We start from the raw sequence: 10,313 nt of genomic DNA, 5'->3' as shown, positions 1-10,313 counted from the left end.
GATGTATCTATGTTTTAATATCAGTAACTTAGTGTTGGAGTCTAAGAGAATCGCCATAGATGGGCCAGTACTAAACATCACCACCACTATGAATGTGTATAGTTAAACGATAAAGAGGCTTGAGCATGCGCACTGCAGTATTGATGCCGTGAAATTATGTGCATTTAATAGTAGAGGGATTGGGCTTATACAATTTAAAGTGGATAAGGGGTAATGTTGCTTTTTCCCTGATGAAGTCCAGCTAAATTAAAAAATGGAACGCATTGGGATCACTATCTTCTCATATCGACACTGAACGGAATGAAATATTGTTTTTATACCTAAAAAAACTGGCAGCAAAGGCTTCTTTTATTTAAATAATGTACATGCAATAATTGATTGCAATAAATGTTGTTTAATATTCTATACTATGTGGCCACCTTATACTACTTATGTTTATGGGGTTTTTTTTGAGAGATTTGAGACCCATGAAGATGAGGTGGATATAAAAGATCTCTAAAGTTGAGATTAACAGTTCAATATATTATTATTGCCATGTAGGCACTTTTTTTTATAGTGTCACTGGTGGTTGGTGCACTGCAGTGTATATGGAATCACCTTTTCCTTGCAATCTATCATTGCGGAGGATCACTTCAGGATTGGTTAATGAGTATGCTTTGCTGAAATTAATGTTTTTTTGTACGGATGCACTTTTTTCAATGTGTGTGAACATGGGTGTATATTGTATGACAATATTATACTAATATTCCTTTTCGTTTTTAATTGTATTACTATGTCTGGAGCTAAGGGCTGTTTGAAGGTTGTCCAAGATTCAAGATTTACAGATAATCTTCCTTTTTCCTATGATAGATCACTTGTTATCGGTACTGCGCTTGGAGGTGCCTTTTTATTTTTTCTTTCACATAGATTTCTCATCTTCCTTTGTCAATAAAAAGGGTATTAAAGGACGGTAACCACCCAGAATTAAGGGAGTACTTTTCAGAGAAATAGCTATTGATTGAAGTAAAGACTTTTAAGTATATTTAATTAGGGACCATTATAACATATCACAGTAGAATAGTAAATAGGAACAATCACTTTGTTGCCTACAAGTTTATGAGGTAACAAAACTAATAGATGACAGTCTGGCTGTTACACACCTTAGTAATGACAAAAACATGCCATTATATTAGAGTAACATAATATAATAATATAATAACAGAATAACATAACAATAGAACAATTGTAACAGCAGATTACAGAAAAAGTACCCACACTGATGTAAATTGAACTTATCAGAAAAAGACATATGGAAAACATTTATGTTGAATAACATGAGGATCAGGTGATATGAGTAACTTTATCTGGAGCATCGCTATAGCGATAATAATAACTATATTGAGACTGAATATAAGGCATACTTGCCAACTTTTCAAACTTCTCCTCTGGGAGGGGTCATGTTACAGCGGTTAGGAGGGGTCGTGGTGGCGTCATGCTTCACCATAACCCCGCCCCTTGCTAGGAAATGCAATTAACAGCATTTCCTAGCAGGGGGTGGGGCTTAATAATGCAAAAATGTGCCATTAAGCTCTGCCTTCATTAAAGTCGGGGAGAATGCCTACTGTTCTGGGAGTCCAGAGGACTCCCCAAAATTGGGGAGCCTCACTGAAATTCCGGGAGTGTAGGCAAGTACGATAAAAGGGACTTCGCTGAACACTCAACTCCATGACACCCTTCTCAGAAGTTGTCTTGTATTTACACTATTTATAAGAATATTTATGTAATTTTGAAATGCAAATTTTGGGGATTTATCTCTGTATAAACAACTACACACAATGACCATTTTGCAATTTTATGATTTATTAGTATTTAAAATCACAATAGTCACATTTTCCGATTTCATATTTTTTGCTGCTCCGATGGAGGCAAAACATTTATTAATAATATTTACAGTAATAATAATAAAAGTAATAATATAATAAAGATATGCATTTTAATGCATGATAGACTCCTGAGTCTAAGAGTCAGGCTTACACTTAGGGGGAAGTTTCCAGTTGCCCAGAAACCCCCCTCTGGTCTGGGAAAGTGTGATGAACTGATTGAAAGGCTGGACCCTTCCCCAGGACCAGCCACCTCACTTCATGCAGAGTTCAACAGTTCCATACCTTTGTTCTCTTCTTCTCTAAGTGTCTCCAGCTACCCATGCTGACATTATGGCACACATGGGCCAATACATTTCAGGAATGTTAATGCTATATATTTCTTATATAAGTAAAGCTAAAGCTGAGAAAAAATATTTTGAGATGTTGTAAAGAAGTGTAAACTGTGTTTTTTTTTGTTTTGTTTTTTGTTTTACACATTTTCTTTGCTTTGCTCTTTTACCAAAAAATTGTATTTAACCTGAAGCATGTGTTAACTTCAAAAAATAGATCATAACCCAGTGGAATGAGACCATAAGGGACAATTTACTCTATATTTAATGTGCTTTTCTAAAATTAGTTAGCAGCGGATAAGTGGGAACACCTCCATTTAGTCATATTTCTGTGAAAGTCAGAGCCACATAGTCACTGACTTTAATTACTTAATAGTAGAGATGTTTAGAAAATTTCAAACCAATGTGAAATTCAATCAAGTTTCAATGATTTGATGAGCATGGGTCTGATTCATTAAGGATCTTAAATGAAGAGGTATCTTATTTCAGTCTCCTGGACAAAACCATGTTACAATGCAAGGGGTGCAAAGTAGTTTTCTGTTTTGCACATAAGTTAAATACTGACTGTTTTTTCATGCAGCACACAAATACTTGATAGCTTATTTGTACACTAAAATTTAAAGTTGATATTTGTGTGCTACATGAAAAAACAGTCAGTATTTAACTTATGTGCAAAATAGAAACTAATTTGCACCCCTTGCATTGTAACATGGTTTTGTCCAGGAGACTGAAATAAGGATCCTCTTCATTTAAGATCCTTAATGAATCAGGCCCCATGTTTGCAGTTCAATTGGCTATGGACCCCGATTCAAAATTGCAGCTTGAAAACTGTTGAAGAGGCTCAAACATGTTTGAAGCTGCTCAAATTTCTCAATTTTTTTAACTGGTCATAAAATTCAAGAAATACTGACAAATTTTAGGAGTGATTTGCTGAACCAGTTTGAGAATCAAACTACAACCACTTTGAGTATCTCCAATAGATAACTTTACAGGAAAGAAAGTGTTGATTTTGCTTTCTGCACCACACACTTGAGAGGGTTCATCATTACAAATGTTAATCATGTGAGGCCGAGATTACATTTATCACAGCAAATGGGGTGTAATTGGATCCCTGCTGTTTTGTTGGTTGGTCGGAGGGGAGGTTTAACAACTAAATATTTAACTTAGCTGTGCACTAAGACTAAATAAGAAAGGTATGCATTTGTTTAGTACTACATGTTTAAAGTTATTTTAGCTAAGCATAAGACACCAGGTGCAATAGTTATTTTAAGAAAAACTTCCTCATTCTCAAAGAACCAAAGTTGTAACTAAAAATACAAAACTTCTGCCCAGAAAGAAAAATACCAAGTGTTTAGGTCAAAGAGAGGACAACGAATAACAAAAAGGTAACTGCCAATATAAGGAAAATACAGCATAAATTATCCTAAAAGGGCACTGGGCCATCACGAGCCATTAGAACAGTGTCAGTGCTCCTTGGCATGGATTCTAAAAGTGGATGGATTGAACACCATTCTTCCATGACACATTTTATTAGTTGATGTGTTGTTAATGATAAGACTGTGTTCAGCTACTGCTCCAGAATCTCCACAAAATGTGCACATGAGTTGAGATCTGATGACTTAGATGGTCAGGCCATATTGGACCTGATTCATTAAGGAAAGTAAAGCAAAAATATGAGTAACTTTGCACCTTGGCAAAACCATGTTGCATTGGAGGGGGAGGCAAATGTAAAATGTGATGACAGATTTATAATTGGTGTGGAGCATGTCCTAGATAAAATTATCAAGTATTTGTTTGCTACAAGAAAAAACAGCCATAATTTAACTTATGTGCAAAATAATAAACTAATATGCACCCCTTGTACTGTAACATGGTTTGTCCAGGAGAAAACTTACTCATTGTTTTTCCTTACTTTCCTCAATGAGTCAGGCCCATTGTGTATATTATCATGCTCAGCAAACCATGTTGTGATCAAACAATTTCTGCAAATAAGGATAGGTATGAATTTCAATACAGGTTGGGGACATGTAGGGTTATCAATTATCTGTGAAATGGCCTGACACCTACCATTTCAGAAAGTAATCTCTATAGTGGCATTATTTTTCAATCAGGATAGTAATGCTTCATCACAGTAATGCTGTTAACTGCTTAACAGCAGCAATAATAGAGCTGTGTGTCACATTCATGTCATTTACTCGTGCTGGGATAGTCAGTGCTCGCAATAGTTGGACGTCAGTTTTACAAACAGTAGGAATTATAAGTGTGTCTGGAATTACAGCGTTGCCCTCTATTAGTTAGGATAAGTCTTGTCGGAGTTTCAGTCATCACACTAACGTAACCAACCCATTGCTGGAACAAATACCAGTAGCTGATGCTGGAATGGATACCAATAACAGTCTATTCAAATTATGGGGAATTCTCATATAAGCGCTTCCTACCTATTGCTGCCACAACATACAACAGAGTGCCACTGCACTCTTATATCAAATAATCAATAATACAATTGTGCATATCTCTGGTGCATTCTATGTATATCACATATACCATATAGATGTTTCCCTTTTTATACAGACACAACTAACCACATATGAATCAAAAAGGAGTACAGAACAATGTATCAAAGTCCTGCTGCATAACTCCTTGATACCAGGATAGTCAATCAAAAAGTCTTTACCTTCCACAGTATAGTTGTGTGACTCCACAATTTCCAAGATGGGATGTGGTATACAGGAAACAAAAGATAGAGAACCAGAAAAGGAATGTAGTGTATCATTTTTGAACAACATTTAATTGAACATATCCAAAATGTTTAAATATAATATATCAAGTAATCCTCTTAATAATTTAAACTACATGCATGAAGGCTCAAAGGATGGAAATAGATGATAACGTTGGAGCATCCGCCCCTTTGTAAATGTGTTTACATTCGTATGTGTCAATTTATTGAATTGAACAGATGTAAGCGTGCTCAGCTGCGGAGGATCTATTCGGTCTCTCCCCTCGGGCCACTCTTAAAGGATCTCCAGCTTCCCACCGTTGTTAGCATAATGGGAAAAAGTAACGCAAGAGATCAGGCATGATACCCTTTTTAAACGTACACTCTTTAATTTTTTCACATAAAAAACATTCTCCAATTCAGCATAAAAAATCGATTAAAAACCTATATTACTCAACCAGTACACTCCTACCAGAGCTCAGTGGTTCACTCTGCATTTAGATGTATAAGTCCCGGGACATAGTAGCTGTCAGACATCTCTTAACTGGAGGAGTGTTCCACTTGTAATATCATTTTTTAGCCTCCTTTAGCTGACCCATTTCAAACCTCCTCCTGGGTTCTTTGTCAAGGCATGTGGGATGCTACAGCCGGCTATCATTAAATACTCCAAATACCAAAATACAGGAATTCTGAAATAGGTATCGAGATTGCAGGAACAGGTAGCAGGAGAAGATGCTGGAACAGATACCAATAACAGGTCTACACTGAAATTGAAGATACCATTGGAGATGAAGATACCAGGAATACCCTGGAGTTGAGGATACCAGGAATGTGCTGGCATCAGGCTGTGGTGCTAGCTGACTTAAATAGTGTCTGATAATTGAGTAGGAGGCCAGGAGATGTGGTATGACCACAATGACATGGAGAGAGTTTAAGGAGTGAGTTAGAAGATGTGGGTACTAGCCCCTCAGACACAGAATAAACTCCAGGTTGCATGGAAAGTTCAATACCTCATCAACCAACACCACACAGGGTTTTTCAAGTTAAACTGATGAGAGCCCTCTATGACAGGGATGCTTGGCCCTGCCAGTCTACAGCTTACCAGAGGAGAGAAAAGTGACATGCAAGTGGAGCAGGTAGCACAGCTATCTGGGAACTGGAAATCCCAGCTGAGTGAGGTATCTTAACCCCCACAGTTCTCCACGTGGCCCTTGGGGGGTTGTCTCACGAGGCTGAAGCTATAGGAGATGACAGATCAGTCAATCCTCATTTCACCTCTTTAACGGGTAGATGTGAGGGTGGGGGCCCAAATAAAATATTAAAACTAATAGAAATTAATGTATATGATTTCCCCTCAGACAAAAGTGTATTAAAAAGATTGGCTAGTTAGCCCAGTGGGAGGTAATTAGGATAATCACTGCAGAAAGCATACAGTTTCTTTCAGGAACCTCACTTCACATATATATATCACTGTAGTGCCGGCGTACATGATGGCCTGCACATGTGCACTAATGTCAGGGATTGAAAAAGCTCTGCTCACAGCGACATCACTGAGATCAAAGGAGCAAGGGAAAAGTGACAGTTATGTGAGAGGAATGACTGGAAGCTGGCAGTTGAAGTGTAGCGGTTGGCCTGGAAAAAGGGGGCCAGAAAAAAAGGAGGCTGGAAGTGAGAAAGAATAGAAGAAAGTGACAAGCAATAGAACGGACAGGAGGCAGAAGTGGAAAGTTGGAATGGAGAATTGAGAGACAAGAGGAGACTGAACAGAGTGACATATACAGCAAATTTAAAGACAGAGGGAGAAGAGGAGGAGAGGTGAAAAACAGAAGAGATTTACATGAGAGGAAGAAGAGTGGTAATAACAGAATGGGAAAAAGAAATCAGATTGCCAGAACCAAGAGAAAGTACATTATTAAAGCTGACAAGCAAGTAATAAGACATCTGTTATACCACTTTAAATACCTGTATCCTTATCCTGAAGAGATTGTCTGAAACTGGACCTGAAGCAATACATTTATAAGTACCCTTTAAATTTATTATACTTCCTGTTTTACTAGAAATACTGAGCCAAATGTACATATTAGTTTAGTTAGTCAGGGACCAGGTGGGAGACCCGAAGATGAATTATATATACCCGTGTTTCGGGATTGAGTTACTTTTTAAAGGGTAAGTTTAGAGATAGTTAGCCAAGCTTATGAACTGAGTCATACAGGAAATTAGTTATAAGAGTTTGGTATTGTTAGGAAAACCACTCAAGAATGGTTGGAGTTCTGCTACATGTGAAAAGCATTGCAGAAATCTGTGTTTATTACTATTTTATTATTGCTTGCTGGAGAGTTCTCTAGCATAGGAGCATTGCAGATACCATTTTATTTCTACTGAGAATTCGTATTGTGTTACTGAAAAGTAATGAACTGAGCCTGTAGATATGAATACCAAATGCACTTTATGATGTTTGCTGCATATTGTTATATATTGGACAGTGTTATTTATATGTGAAAGTTATATTGGTTTCAACTGCGGTGTTTTTACAAGTCCCTGTTTAGTGTGAACTGTTTGCTAGAATAATGTTAAGATGCAGAGGTACCTCTGAAGCTAGTCTTTAGGATATTAAGAGCTGTGTGTTATTATATGATAAGATAACGGTTAATCTGTTGTTTAGTTTACCTGTGAGCCGATGTACTGTTTTAAATGTGCACTCGTTATGCAAACTTACTAAAAAAGAGACTAGACTGGTGAACTAGTCTAAAAATAAGTGTGCTGGTGGTTTCTAAAGTTAGCTACAGAGTTATGTGTGTTTTCTGTATTCGAGCCTGGGGTTGAGAGTAAGGGGACAGAGGGTTCTTTGGTATCCCTCTGGTGTCACTGAACAAGGGCATTACCCCGCGAAGAGCTTACTGTATGAAGACCAAGGTGAAGGCACTGCACACCAAGAGTAAAGAGAAACTAGTGGGCCAGGAACCGAAACACACCCACACACACCCATACCCATACATGCCTTAATCTTAGGAAAAGAGGTGTTACTTCACAAACCTGCTTCCCCTGATCATTCATGTTCCTTACTTGGAGCAGAATGATAATTAAGGTCCTCTACAAACATAAAGAAGGTGTTTCTTTCTGTGTCTGCTCCTCTCACACTGCATTCTGTTGGCTACTCCCATGACCTAACTGCATATGGCTTAGTGATCCCTGTAATTGTGCACTTGTGACTCTTTAATATCTCGATATGCTACATGTGCTGAATTGAGGGGTGGGAGCACAGACAGCACATGTCCCCCCCCCCTCTCATGGAGCCCCCTGGACCACGTACCCCGGGGATTGGCTGCAACAATGGCTGCATTTGTTGCAGCTGATTGACTGACATCATCTTTGCACCCGCTCTTCCAAGCTGGTATCACTTCGCAAGCACCATCGGCAAACTGTGTGCAGGAGGACCGACCAAACTGTAAGTTCTGCCTGGTATTGAGGAATAATACAACGTGCCTGTTGTGTTAATGAAAACTACTGCTCATCTTTGTATTCATATTATATTTTACTGCTAAGTTTAATGTCCATATTATTGTTTGCATAACACTAAAAGTTAATTTGCTTTTTCAGCTGGCAAAAAATAGAACAATAAAATTACAAGTAGATATGCCAAATACTTTTCTTTCCAATACATTCCTTTGTATTTTTGCAGTGCTGGAGAAAAAAAAGATTGGAATGTTAGTAAGGATATTTGTACTACTTTCTCATCTTTTTTTTATTATAAACTAGTGCTTTCTTAATACTTATAGTATTATTGTGAATATCAGTTATATATGATTTTGTAAGTACACGTATTCATCAATTTTGAGTATTACAAGTGCACTTGCCTCCTGAACACTATTATTAATATTAATATTTAGAAAAATGCAGCTCGCCATCCATTAACTTCTAACATTTACTGCTGCCTGTCTCCCAATATTCCCCTGCTCCCCTTCTGGTGTGACAATAACAAATGAAAATCATTAAAAGCAATGCTTTGCTCTTTTCATAAAGCATTTTTATAATCTTAAAGATTTAAATAATGTATTTTTTAACTAATATATACAGATAGTATAATAGATTTGTAAGGTGCCACAGTGCTCTGCAGCGCCATACAGGGCCGGTTTAAGGGAATGGAGGCCCCTGGGCTAGGGGGGCCTCCATTCCCCCATGAGGCCCCCAATGTGAGCCATCCCCCCCCCCCCAAGCGCTTACCTGTCACTGCAGTCCTCCTTCCGCGGCGCGCTGTAAGCTCCTTAAGGAGGAGATCTCGTGAGAGTGAGACTCATAGTCTTACTCTCGCGAGATCTCCTCAGTAAGCAGATTACTGAGCACCGGGGACGGATGACTGCAGGGAAAGTGCTCAGCAGCACTGATCAATAATGCTGCTGAGGACTTTGAAGGACCCCCTGGATGCCTGAGGCCCCTGGGCTGTAGCCCAGTTAGACCTTGGGTTTATCCGGCCCTGGCGCCATACAGTAGGGAAAATAGGAATACAACAAACTATGACTAATCAATATATATGATATATATTATTTTAGACTATAGGAGGCCGCTTTTCTAAGCGCCACAGGCCCCGCAAAGCCTTAATCCAGCTCTGGCCAAATAGGATATGAACAGGTAGTAAAGAAAAATATGCCCATATAGAAACTGGACATTTTTGATATCAAAATTCACAACTGGTAGGGCCACATCTGCATGCCAATAATTCAAGTAAACCAGCGTATAGGATGGGAAGGGGTTGGAGAGTGGCCTGGCACTGTCTAAATTGATAGCCATGCTCTTTTCTGTTGGTCACGCACACTCTGGTGGTGTGGCATGGAAAGGAAACCCCCCCTAAAAAATCCTGTGTTTGCCCCTGCATGTATATAGAATATTTGAGCTTGAAAGCATATTTCATGTTTTAAGAAATCAGTGTGCCACCTTGTACTTGGGGCAGAAAACACTTAGGGTGTGTGAAGCATAGCCACTATACAGAGAACAGGGGCGCACGCAGGATTCTTAGGGGGGGGGTCCCCTCCACACACAAAAAAAAAACAACCTGAGAGAGCTTCTGCGCCTGTGCCCGTGCCCGGACGCTTCTTTGACAGTGCCACGGCTGCTGTATAGTACAGTGCCGCTATGTGGGCACTTCGATAGCGGAGGGGAGGGGTTTCTGGAGACCCAGAAACCCCCCCTGCATGCGCCCCTGGAGAAACCACAGTGGCCACATATTATTTAGAATGAGAATTGCTAACGTTAGAATTTAATCATATTTGATATATAAATATGCAGGAGCTTATGACAGGTTTATTGAAGGGGGAGTCATGTCTCTGTGATGTTTCTGAGAAAAGTTATGGAAGATTTTGGACTATTTTTGGACAAACTTTAATCAAGCGCCAAGGGACATTTCCTCCCCAA

Source organism: Mixophyes fleayi, chromosome 1 (assembly GCF_038048845.1).
Source record: "Mixophyes fleayi isolate aMixFle1 chromosome 1, aMixFle1.hap1, whole genome shotgun sequence".
Lineage (NCBI taxonomy): Eukaryota > Metazoa > Chordata > Amphibia > Anura > Limnodynastidae > Mixophyes > Mixophyes fleayi.
This window is presented reverse-complemented; position numbering follows the sequence as displayed.